Source organism: Electrona antarctica (genome assembly GCF_951216825.1).
Source record: "Electrona antarctica genome assembly, chromosome: 8".
In the NCBI taxonomy this organism is placed as follows: Eukaryota; Metazoa; Chordata; class Actinopteri; order Myctophiformes; family Myctophidae; genus Electrona; species Electrona antarctica.
Genome location: NC_136789.1, coordinates 8,833,307 through 8,846,453, shown reverse-complemented (window position 1 = coordinate 8,846,453; position 13,147 = coordinate 8,833,307).

Here is a 13,147-nt window from a genome sequence, read left to right as displayed (position 1 = left end):
TACTGGAGAAACTATTGCACTGCTAGAAAGTAGCACCTGATACAGTAGAAATACCGTACAAATTATTTTTTCAAATTCCATTCCATATCTTATCGTGATTGCACAACTTAAACTATCTAATTGTTATGTCAAAATGCGAAAATAGCCGATCTGCAAGCTCATTTCATTGTGTGCTTGTACTTTTTGTACATTTTCCCGAATGTTTGCATATTTACGCTCAATGTTGGGCTATTTTTACATGCCCAGAGGGTTCATGTGGTTAGGAGAACATGCAGTGTTGGGTTGCCTGATTCTGACCTGGGGTTTTAACCTTGGAACTATGGCATTTCAGAACCTTGAGTTTTGAGTTTGCTTGAATTTTGTGGCGATTCGTCCTGCTGCTGTAGGGCGATTGTGCCCACTCACACGTGCACACTCACCTACAATTGCGCACACACACACACACACACACACACACACACACACACACACACACACACACACACACACACATACACACACCATGCTCCCTCTCAAAAAATGAGGCCTACCCAAGTAGATTTATCATGAAGTCCGCTCCTCTGATGACTTCCAGGCTTGCCCTTGTGACTGGAAGTCTATAGTAACACCTTGTGAGGGGAGGGGTGACGGCTAATGAGAAGTAGCCACCCTCGGTGCGCACACACACACACACACACACACACACACACACACACACACACACACACACACACTTTGACCACCCCCCTGCCCCCCTTCCCAGGGGGTCACTAGGACAGCCCATATTAGCTTTATGGTCAGACCAGACTGTCCAGCCCAGGAAATGAGTGCCGAACCTGGGCTCTAAGACAAGTGAGGGTAGGTCGGGGGTGGGGTAGAGTACTGCATTTATTGTTTCACAACCTTTTATACAACTATGGAAGAAAAAATAACTACTAGGATTTAATTTCACATCACAGGTTTACAGGTGGTGCAGCAAAAAAGTAATACAAGCTACCATCATTTGCAGTTTAATACACAGGGAAAAGAATAGAGATAGAAAGGGAAATGGGTCAGAAATGTCAAATATCCCTAATATGTGTAAATTGTCGTGCATGGTTCAAAGAAACAAACTGCAATGGAATGAGCCTGTTAAAATAGAAGCAGGTACAGTAACTGATAAAAAAAAGAGAGCATTTACAGTAGTGTAAATATGTTCTTGGAACGTACTTTGTTGCATCATCACCTCATTGATTCCGTCGGGTTACTTTATTTTGTCTTGTTTTTGCTTTGTGACCATTGGCATTCTCCACCTTGAAGGCCACCTGTGCAGCCTGAAATGTTTGCTTAAATCAATGGGAGTGTGCACCGGTTAAAGTTCACCCGAGGATTTGAACACCCACCGCTCACTGACTCCCGTTTTTTAAGAGCGGGTCCTTAGCCGACAAGTCCGTAGGCGTCACCTGATGTTGTCTTCAGAAAAGACATCAAACTAGTACAGAATGATGCCATGTTTTCCTGAGACAAGTGTCCTTGGGTGATTCCTTATGTAGAACAAGTTATTTAGATGTGGCTTGTTTTCCTCTCCCCCTTCACGGCTGTATTCAGATTTCAGAATGCAAACACTATTTTCAGTAGCTTGAACTGGTATTGTATTATTATTTATTGATGTGGTAGCGTATTTGTATAGATTTCTAAAATAATACAGCTCAGCCACTTATGCCCTCTTGTTCACTCACCGTCGTGATGCTATGTGAGCTTGCCTAGATCTGCTATTTTTGCTACATTTCAAAAAAATATGACCTGCCCAAAAATTGAGACATCAGGTTGAAAGTGGTGTTCATGTTTATTGCTCACTACAAGGTTTTTATGAAGACGTTTCGGGCATATTCAGATGGATGTTTTTGTTATTTATGTGGCTTACAGGATGGCGTTAACATAGCATGGACATCTTTGAGGTCATAGCAGGTTATAGCAGCCTCTGCTTGAGAATCGGTGGTCGTGTGAGATGGGGTTGCTTGCATTTCATGCAGAATTTCATCAATTTGCCCGGGCTGGGAAATCTCGTATCAAAGGAGATTTCCAAACCGTTTCATGCATTGATCTGCTCGCCTCGGCCCCCCCTCCCCTTTAGAATACTAATGGGTAAATTTAGATGAGCAGATACTCCGAGATGTCGGCCGTTTGATATCGTACTTCAAATGTCTTGACAGGTTTCAGACGTCTGAAGTGTGGAAAAATCAAATGTTGCGTCATGCGCTGTCTGCCCTGTTCTGCCGCACATGAAAGGGGCTGGTGCGCTGACCGACCCCCCCCCCCCCCCCCCCCCACCTCCCCCACCACCACCACTACTACGTTTCATACTTACAATCCACACAGATGCCTGTGTCCTCAACAAGTCCCGATGTGGGCCCACTGATTTGTAATATATCAATTTCGTACCTTTCCACTGCCATAGACCCCAAGCTGCTAACACTTTTGATGTGATTACAGTTGTTTTCATTCGAGCAGACTGCTGCCCATGGCGCACGGGGGCTTTGTTTCTCGTCACTAATTACACGTCGTTCGCCCAGCCGCCCTCCATGTCACGGCCGTCGCTGTCTCTGAATGCAAACACGTAAAAAAAGAAGAAAAAAAAGACAGAGTTCATTTGGTGCAAGCAGGTCAAGTCAAACATGAGCCTAATTGTTTCCAGATGTGGCACAGGTCCTTGGTGTTAGGTGTGTATGCGTGCGTGCGTGTGTGCGTGTGTGCGCGCATGATAAAATGAATGCACCAGAAAGTACTCACTTCCTGTATAAATTTAGACCCTGCTCCCATTCATTCCTCTGTGCCCTGGATTATATCATAAAAAAACAACAACAGACTGAATGAATTGTATAATATATCGGCTCCACAAGTGGTGTGGAAGGAGGGGTTGGGGGGGGGGGGGGGGGGGAGGGGGGTGTGTGTGTGTGTGTGTGTGTGTGTGTGTGTGTGTGTGTGTGTGTGTGTGTGTGTGTGTGTGTGTGTGTGTGTGTGTGTGTGTGTGTGTGTGTGTGTGTGTGTGTGTGTGTGTGTGTGTGTGTGTGTGTGTGTGTGTGTGTGTGTGTGTGTGTGTGTGTCCAGAGGCGGGTATAGATGTGTTAGATTTATAAGTGAAAGAAAAGTAAAATCAAGGGCCGCCCCTTGTTTTTGCAGCCGCCACAAGTTCAATTGACTGAATCAGAAGCAAAGCTCCATCTCACCATGACAAGTTTGTTTTCCCCTTTTTCTTGTATTTGTCCTCCTCTTATTCCCAGCTCCTTCACGTTCCCTCTGTCACTCACTTTCCGCCCATGCGGGGACACGTTTGACAAGCCCTAGATTTATTTCTTAAAGGAAGCCCGGGGTTGAGTGTTGTCCCCGCACCACTTCAGGGGGACGGGATTACAGAAATATTTTAGTAACCCTCGCACCACGAAAAACAATCAACGCGGGACGGCTCTGAGTGATTATTAGGAAAGTAAATGCGTCATGCAAGCCGGCCTAACTCTGGAGGGTGGGTGTATGTGGGGCGGGTGGTGGTTGGGGGGGGGGGATGGGGGGGCAGGGGGGGCGACTCGCTGCTTGGTATTCCAAACACAGCATCCAATTCAAGGGAACTAGCCTTGGGTTTATCTCTTTCACTTAAACATCCATTCTCATGCAAATGACTGACCCTCGCTGTAATGTACATCACATAAGTGAAAGAGGAAAAAAATAAATAAACCTATTTTCAGAAAGGCTTTGCAGCGTATAGCCGTTAAAGATTTCTGATAACCATCAACGCCTTAACCTTGTCTTTTCATATTGCTGCCGGCGTACATGCGTGTGTGCTTGTGTGCAGATGTACTCGCGTGTGAGGGGTAGATGAATGAGGGTAGTAAATGAATGGCAACCTCCGCTCTCTGCCCTCCCATCAGATTTTGTTTTGTGGTAGTGGAGGAAATGGGCCCCACCTCTATCTATATATATATATACACACACACACACACAGTATTAAGTATACTTGTGAGGATATATTATTTTAAGATGATTTTATGAATGGCAATTTTGTCTGGTGCCAATTTCAACACTAACCCTAAAGCCTGAGTTATAATACAATTGCAGCGCATTGTGAGCCTGTTATATCTACTGTTTTCAGTGCACGACAAGTATAAACTAAGTATAAACACCCCAACCCCCACACCTAACCTCTAAATGCCATAATGCTAACCCTAACTTGAATATATTCCTAATTGTATACTATCTAATTAGTATAAAACATTGTACTGATGGGGGCATTTGGCCCTCAAAAGTATAGTAATTCAAGTACACACGCGCGTGCGAGCACAGCCGCACACACTCGCGCACACACATGCTCACGCCCCCAGACACATGCTCACACGCTGCCCTCGGCAGCAGTAACAGCCACAGCCTGCTCTTCCATTGTGGTGAAAGGAGAGGAGGGGGGTCGGTGGCCACAGTGCTCTAATACCATGGGCCCCTGGTGTTTAAACAGCGGGCAAGGGCCCTTATCTGTGCATATCAGAGTGGGACAGATAACCCCTTCACACTCCCCCTCTGTAAACCAAGAGCAGATTGGGCGCCGGATACGACGAGCCCAAAGCTTTTTTTTCCCCCACTCGGGTGATAACGGTGTGCACGCGCACACACAACGCACTCAGACATGCAGACAAACTACATGTATTGTTATAGTTACTGTACTGTGCTCTGTAATGTATTCTTTTCTAGAGTCTGTACTGTACTTTGATTATTTTTGGAAAAAATCTCTGCCCTGTTCCGGCGAGCCTTCCCACGTCCGAAACGGTCGAAGTGACAGAGTTACCGTGTTGCAGACTCGATTTTGGCCTGTAGCACTTGCCGTAGCACTTGCCCTAGCCCCGACGACCTTACAGGCGTATGCAAAGGCTCAATTTATGTAACTTAGATATATATGATATATTCCACTGTTACGTTCTTAGCTTACGTATGATTCATGATAACTATTTTTGAATGGTGAAGCCACACCTTGGTGTGGCTTAAGCAATGTTTGTCCTTTTTTGAGTGGTGAAGCCACTCCAAGGAACAGCAATGTTTGTCCCTTTTATATGTCTGTCTGTATGTTTAGAGTACCAACAGGTGACAAAGTGGCGCTGTTGAGCTTTACACTGTGCACAGGTGCATGATGGGAAGCTGAGGTTTTAGCAGCCATGTGGCGGTCTTGAGCTTCACACTGCACAGTGCATGATGGGAAGCTGAGTTTTTAGCAGCCATTACATGATTTCAGGTGTGACAGTACAGTACAGTACAGTACAGTAGAGGGACCCCCTGGGGACCCCCACACGGTAACTGTCATTTCTCAACCATTTCGGACGTGGGGCGGCTCACCGGAAACGGCCCGGCTCCCTGTGGGTCTGGAAGTTCCGGGGACCTCCCGGGGACCCCCACACGGAGTTTCACCACTCAGTTCACACAAGTGTGATTTTTTTTTTATGTATATGATGTATTGCCATGTTTTGTTATTGCTTAATTTAAGTTGCTCTGGATTAAGAGCGTCTGCTAAATGCCTAAATTGTAAATAGTTGCAGCTTTCCGTGCTCGGACAGACACAGGGACATGTATACATAGGGACACACATAGCTGCGTAATGGAGCGGAGGCACCACTCAAAAAAAAAATAGAAAAAATACACTTGATACTTTAATCAAATGGATTAATCACTTAAACCCCAGGATCCATATTCCGAGGGAAAGCTTTAGATCGGCTATTTTCAACAAAGATATTTAATGTAGAGCAAAAACACACAAGACACTAGCATAGATCCCTGAGGGACTCCGCTCAACCATAATGGGGTTTAAGTGGTTGATAATCAATTCCAATTTGGGCAATGTCATTATAGGTGAAAAGTTTCCAAATGAGTTCACAAATAGCATTGTTGCATGACACCATTGTGCAACAACAGTGGTCAATAGTGTTTTATGTGATTTGATATATAGAAAATGTACCCTTCCCTCGAAAAAATGTCTTCTCAATTTTTCGATAAAATGATAGAATAATAAGAAAATAATCAATAGTTGCAACCCAAGTTAAAAACCCACAGAAGTAATTTCTGCGTGAGCTTAACGTCCATCTCATTTATCAGCAATTGGCTGTTAACGGGTGTAATTTCACACTGTAAGTACCGCTCCAACCGCTAACCATAGGATTCATTTTGAGAAGTATCGGAAACCCATATTGTGTTGAGCTCCAGTCGACGGTGGACAAACTTGCGCCGTGTGCACACGGGCGCCGCGTGCACACTTGTGTCCTCATTTCACTCCCTTTTATTTGGTTGCATCAGTTGTCTGGCCCGGTGACTTAGTTTTTATATAGAACATCATATTATTTCTGCTCCGAAATATTGAAATAGCAGGGGTGGCTGGTTCATGTGGGCCCAGACAGTCAAAGCTGTCCAGACGATTTTTCTTCCCGAAAACGACCTAGTAGTAGAAAGACATCCATTCCGGGGGCACTGGATTATCCTTCATTTGAAATCACTCAGTGAGAAAAACGTGTCCCCAGAGAGCACTCGCAGGTACTGTACACGTAGGTGTGTAATAAACCAACCGCTCCTCGGAAAGCGTAGCCCCCCCCCCCCCATACCCCACGAATAAAAAGGGCACCTGCTGCCAAGAACTCCCTCAACCATCGCAGACTACAACAGAGGACGGCCTCGCTCAAAGCCTATTCGCTTAACATCCACACTCCTTTACCTTCGCCGGGTGGTGGTGCAGCAGTGTTGTTGTTGTTTGTGCATGTCTCTGAGAAATTGGCCGCTGGACAGGCTCCACAGCAATGGCCACGGAGCCGAAGCCGGCTGGCTGTGGCCCAATTATAGACAGGCTCTAAAAGGCCCTGGTTGAACCGTAAAGATTTACAGCCCCATCGCTCTGATCTCAGATCTGGGCTCTGTCCTCCCTGTCAGGATGGGGAGATGTATCGATTAAAGACTTAACATGGGGGGCTACATCATGTGCAACCGGACTGCACGCACGCATGCGTGCACACACACCACACACACACACACACACACACACCTGGGTAGTGAGCACAGAGCCAGGCAGTTTTATTGGGTGTTCTCTACATTGGCAGGTGGCACGCGACCCACCTGCAGCATGTTTTTAACCATTTAAACCCTATACCTGTGTGTGTGTGTGTGTGTGTGTGTGTGTGTGTGTGTGTATGTATATATTAATATGTGTTTTAGGCTTCGGTGCATCACCTAAAACTGGCGTATGAATGGGCCTATAGAGTATTACTTTATCATCATTAATAATATTTCAAACCTTTGCCTGGTTTACGATTTAATGAACGATTGTTAAAAAAACAAAACAGATGTGACGTGTTGTGACTAACAGTCGGCTTGTAAATGTTTGTATTGATTCTGTAACTTTAATTATACACTGAACAAGTAAATATAAAATACACATATGAACTTGAGCTTTTAGATTATTAAAACATATATCTGCCTATAATTACATGCCCAAAATTGAGATGCCAAGTTCAAAGCAGTTATTTATGACTATCACAAATATTGTCGATAGTCATAGAAAAAGTCAAATTACGGCCATACCTACAGTATATCTGGCATTAGTGCCTGCTTTGAGACGAGCAGAGCAGAGGCGGTTGTTTGACAGTAGTTCGCCAGGCTTAACTTTGGCGAGAGCAGCTGCCCCTCTCCCTCACCTGCCCCTGTGTGGCTTACCAGGGGCACAGTTAAGCGCTCTTCAGACAGAGCCTGGGCTTATGCCGTCTGGCAGGGGCTGGCTGCTCTGAAACGCACACGCTCACACACACCACCATATCTCTGGTCCCTGTGGGGGTTCTGTGGTCACGAGGGAGTAGCTGGGAGGGACTGGGGGGCAACACATACTGTAAGGTGTGTGTGTGTGTGTGTGTGTGTGTGTGTGTGTGCGCGTGTGCGTGTGTGCGTGCGTGCGTGTGCGTGCGTGCGTGCATGCGCACGCTGAAGGGGTGTAGTGGTAATTACAGTCGGTTATCAGGTGACATGCAAATGCGTTATCGGCCCCAACTTCCCCTGATATACATCTGTGCGCTCCCAGGAGCTGTTGGCAGGATCAGAGGTGTTGAGCACTGTATTCTTTGTCGAGTGGAATTCGGTAGGGAGAGCGTTCTCTCTTTAGGTTTTCTGGGATTTAATTTTTTTTTCTTTTTTGATTGGACCACCGTTTAAATTCAACTTTGTGGGTACATTACAGGTGTGAAAAAAGTTGGCGAAATTAATCTTATCGTACAACCTCCTTCATTGCAGTTCAAGTAAGGTGGAAAGGGAGAAAAGCAAGTCGGATGATGTCAATAGGAGCAATGTGAAATACATAATCATGATTTATACATAAGGTGCATGCATAGTTAAAATTGCAGTGCGGGGTAAGGCAGATAAATAGTGGCTTGACTCAATAGATCTGATGACTTTTCACTCGGCTAGACTTTGTATGTATACGGCATTTGGTATTGCACATGCATTCATCAACCTGTCGCGTTTTTTTAAATAAAAATAAAGAAATAAAAGGCAATTGAATTAAAGAATGATCTGGGCTTTAAAAGCCAACAGCGTCTTAGTTCTAGTTCACGCACAGCCCAGCAGAGCCTCCCGCTCTCCTGGACCTGAACGCCGTGGGTTCTGATCCCGTCGATATCCCATTAGCATCCCCTCGCCGGGGTCCCTGCCACATGAAAGAAGACGTGTCGGTTGGCCCGCTCTGATTGTAACGCGCCAGCAGACCGCGGGGAGAGAGGCGAAGAAGACCACCATAATGAATGAGCCAACGCGCTCGAGCCAAAGGGCCAGCCCAAGTGTATTCACACGTTTGTGTGTGTGTGTGTGTGTGTGTGTGTGTGTGTGTGAGAGTGTGTGTGTGTGTGTGTGTGTGTGTGTGTGTGTGTGTGTGAGAGAGAGTGAGAGAGAGAGAGAGAGAGAGAGCTGCCGCCACAGAGGCCCCCTAGCCTCCCTGGGAAGTATCAAATCAGAGCCCTCCACAGGCTTCCACTGAGAGAGCTTCTAATTAGCCTCTTTGTTGCCTGGTGAATGGGGGGCCAGAGATTGGCAAGGGGCCCCAATGGAGTGATAGTACGCTAAAGAAGAGAGTCATAAAAATCCCTCCCGCCACCACCACCAGCAGCTTCACCTGTCACAAAGGAGCACTCAGGTAAGACATCCTGAGTGCTTAACCAGGTGAACCCCGGTGTCCCTGTTCTGGCCATGTCATAATGGTGGGGGGGCATTTGGCAAAAAGCTGCCGATCTACAAGCTCTCAATGTGTCATGTTGCTAGCTTGTAGACCAGCTATTTTCGGCGAAATTGTAGCCTATAGAGTGAAAAGGCCAAGTATAGATCCCTATTCCCTGGGGGACCCCAGACAATGAAATATAAAGGGTTTAAGTGGTTAACACACTTGTGAATTAGGGTTTGACTTGAGCTCGGTAAGGTTTTGGCTCTATATTTACGATAAGTAGTATAGTATAGTAGGGATGCTCCGATCAGGTTTTTTGGGACCGATACCGATCACCGATTGTTTTTCTCATGATCGGCCGATACCGATAGGTCCAATACAATACTGATCTTGTGAAATGTGAAATTTCCAAAATGATTATGTCAAAACCCACGTCAAAACTGTTCCTAGTGTGTGTGGGGAGGAAGGGGAGAATGTTTAGGCCTGTCACAAAAATGCAAAATGATGTTATACTATATATTTAATTGACATTTATACCACTTAAATGGTGTAAAAGATCAGTTTCTCCAGATAGGGTAAATTGCTGATCATGGATAGGGTAAATGCCGATTAACGATCAGAGTGAATATCGGCCGATCACCGATCGCTGGCCGATTATCGGAGCATCTCTATAGTATAGTATTATGTATAGTGGTACAGGTATACGGCATGCATTATTGAAAAAGGTTAGCTACAATCTAGAGTCTAGACTATGAGTTGTACTCCCGGCTATCTGCATGCTTTTTGTCTAGATGTTTTCACTTTCACAAACAAGAATCCGTCTGACTTAACTTTATTAAGTTTTAAATGGCTTGTGTTTGTGCCGAGCACAATCACCTGCTGCTGTCTATTTATGTATTTATAAAGCCATGCACAGTGTCCCAAATTAACACCTACAAAAGTTTGAAAAGTGGGCAAGATTTTTTCTTTTGGAAAGAAAACCTGCCAACCATTTCAGTTCCCTGCCTGCATGAATTTAAAATGTCCCAACAACAGAGCGGATCGTTTTAACATTATTTAAAGGTCCCCAACCACTGTGGATAGAATCAGCTGTAGTCCCAAATCAATTAATCTCTTTTGTGTGTTAGCAAGCCAACAATTTCCTATGGGGCAAAGCCAGTAATGGTGTGAAATATAATATATATATATATATAGCATTTTAATGGTTTAATTGATAAACAAAATGGCCTTGCTCCTAATTGGTTAATGCATTGCTTTTTCATATTTGTATTGTATGAATTTTATTTATCAAATTCATTCAAATATGCATGATGTGTTTGCTTTAAAAAGTCACATTTTCAGAAAAATGTTGATGTAATGATAAGTCCTTGAATAATCTGACGGTGCCAGTCAAAATGTGTCATTTGAACCACAGTACATAAAAAAATGATGGACAAGGATTCATTGCTCTGTGAAGGTTATAGTGCTGGGTCCTTAGTGCCATAACACAAACAACATCAACGTCACCCCATATTGAATCCTAAACCATGCGTTCCCCTCTGTCTGTCTGTCTGTCTGTCTGTCTGTCTGTCTGTCTGTCTGTCTGTCTGTCTGTCTGTCTGTCTGTCTGTCTGTCTGTGTCTCTCTCTCTCTCTCTCTCTCTCTCTCTTCATGACTTTCTCCTGGTCGAGTCTCGGTGGCACGGGCACCGCAGTGAATGTCAAGGCGGCACAGAGCTTTAGTGCCGACCAATGCGTTTTAAGCCTTGCTGTAATCCAGGAGGGATCAGTTGGGTAAATCGTGGCATAAAGCTTAAAACCATAATTGATTTATGTATTTGCTGACCGAAGACGCCCAGAGAGATTACCCGAGGCAGGGAGCTGATGATGGATAGGCCTGCCCCCTCCTAGAGGCCACATGTGAGTGAGGTGGGGGTTGGATTCAATTGAAGAGAGATTTGTCTGCCTGTAGCACTGGAATGTTTGGCCTTTGTACTGAATAGGGATTCTGGTTAGAAGTTGCAGTGTGCAATGTGTAAATACTTAAGAGGTAACTGCATGCGCACTCAGTGCGTGGAGGAAAGCATGTCTTCATGCAGTTTTCATGGCTGCAGCTGGCAATTATCTTCTTGCTCATTATTCTGTTTAACCTTTTTGAGTCGATTAAGCGAATAATCAAGAAACGGATTTAGTTAAATGTTTAATATATATATATATATTAAACATTTAACTAAATCAACGAATGGATTAACCACTTAAGCATTATTTTAAACTTCACACATACGTGTCGTGCAATAATAATAGCAGATCTACAAGCTTACTACTATGTGTCGCATTGTGACATGTTTTAAGCTTGTAGATCGGCTATTTTGTATTTTCACAGTTTTACATTAAAATGTTTTGCCCATAACGACCAAAATAGGGATAGAATGGGATAGATGTAAATAGGTTTTCAATGTAATGGGTCCCGGGATGAAGGGGTGGTCTTTTAGATGAGTCCCAGGGACAGGGAGTCACACTTCGTCGTTGGGAGTCATTTGTACAAATTGCAGCATTTAACTCCCATTTCATTTTATATGGTTATAATGTGGTTATATGCATGTAGAAAACAGAAGAAGAAATTATTATAACTAAAGCTAGCAAAATAAACTAGAATTAAAAAAATGCTCTACATATTTCATTATTTTTGCTATATTAAATCTTTAATAACTCTATAATGACTTTGTAGTTCTAAAAATGTATATGAATGTATTTCTTTACTAAATTATCAATGAACCCTTAATTATCGATTTAAATCGATTAGTTTGATCTACTGTTGCACACCTAGTGTAGAGTGATTCACTGTATATGTCTTGCAGTATTCTTTTTATTTCTTACTTTCCTACCTTCTGCTCTCTCCAGCTGATTAGCGACACGTTGTTAATGATTTTGATAACGGCCTTACTTCACGACATCCCGTCGACACAGATATTAATCCTTCGCCTCATGTTTACCAATCCGGCTGTCAAGCTTCCCTGCGAGGTCTCTCTGGACCCCGCGTCGCAGATGATGATTTTTTGTGTGTTTGTGTCTGTTTGGAACTCGGGGAGAACGGGCAAGAAGAAGCGGGATAGCGGGGATGAGGATGGGGGGGGTGGGGGGGATGGGTAGTAGAGAGGGGGGGGGGCATTCCATTTCCTGGACTGATCACCGAAGCGGTCGGCTCTGACATGTCATGACTCAAACAGCATCATTTCTTTGGCTGCTCCCGTCTCGCCGCTGACCTTACAGATGATGCCGCAGGCTCCCGCCGTACGCCATTAAGCATCGTGTAAAATACGACTGGATTGTTTTTTTTTTTTGTTTTTTTTATCCAACCCACCCGAAACCCCTGATACACATAAAAACACATGAGCACAGTAAAAACGTCACAGTTAATTAATCCATTTGCAGCTCTCTGAGTGTACGAATGTATGTATGTATGTATGTACACAGAGTTAAATGAACACTCAGGGGTTTTACAGGGCAGCCTTAGCTGAGCGGTTGGAGACAAGGTCGTCGGGGAATCGTAAGGTTACCGGTTCGACCGCCGCCTTGCCCATCTACGTGTCGGAACTGTCGCTGAGCAAGATACTTAGCCCCCTAACTGTTCCCCCTCCTGTGTGATCACCAAAGCCGTCTGAGCATCCATCAGCTGGGCAAAGCCGTAAAAGCAATCTTCTCTCCTCGGGGGGGCTAACAAATAATGCTTCCCCTCCTCTGTCCTTTTTTTCTGGGAAATTTTCACTCCTTCACCACCCCATCCTGCCTTCAACAACATTCTGACGGGGAGAACAGAGCCATTGATTGTCTGTCTGGGGGTTTGTGTTCCGGCATCTTCTCGTTCTTCTTGACTTTGTAGTTGTTGCTGTGTTTTATTGCCAGTCTCCTGTGTGTGTTTGGTGTTGCGGCGGGGAGCCTGGGTCCGGTGAGGCTGGAGCTTCCCTAACAGGTGTTTGGGTCCTTATCGCCCGCGTCTCTG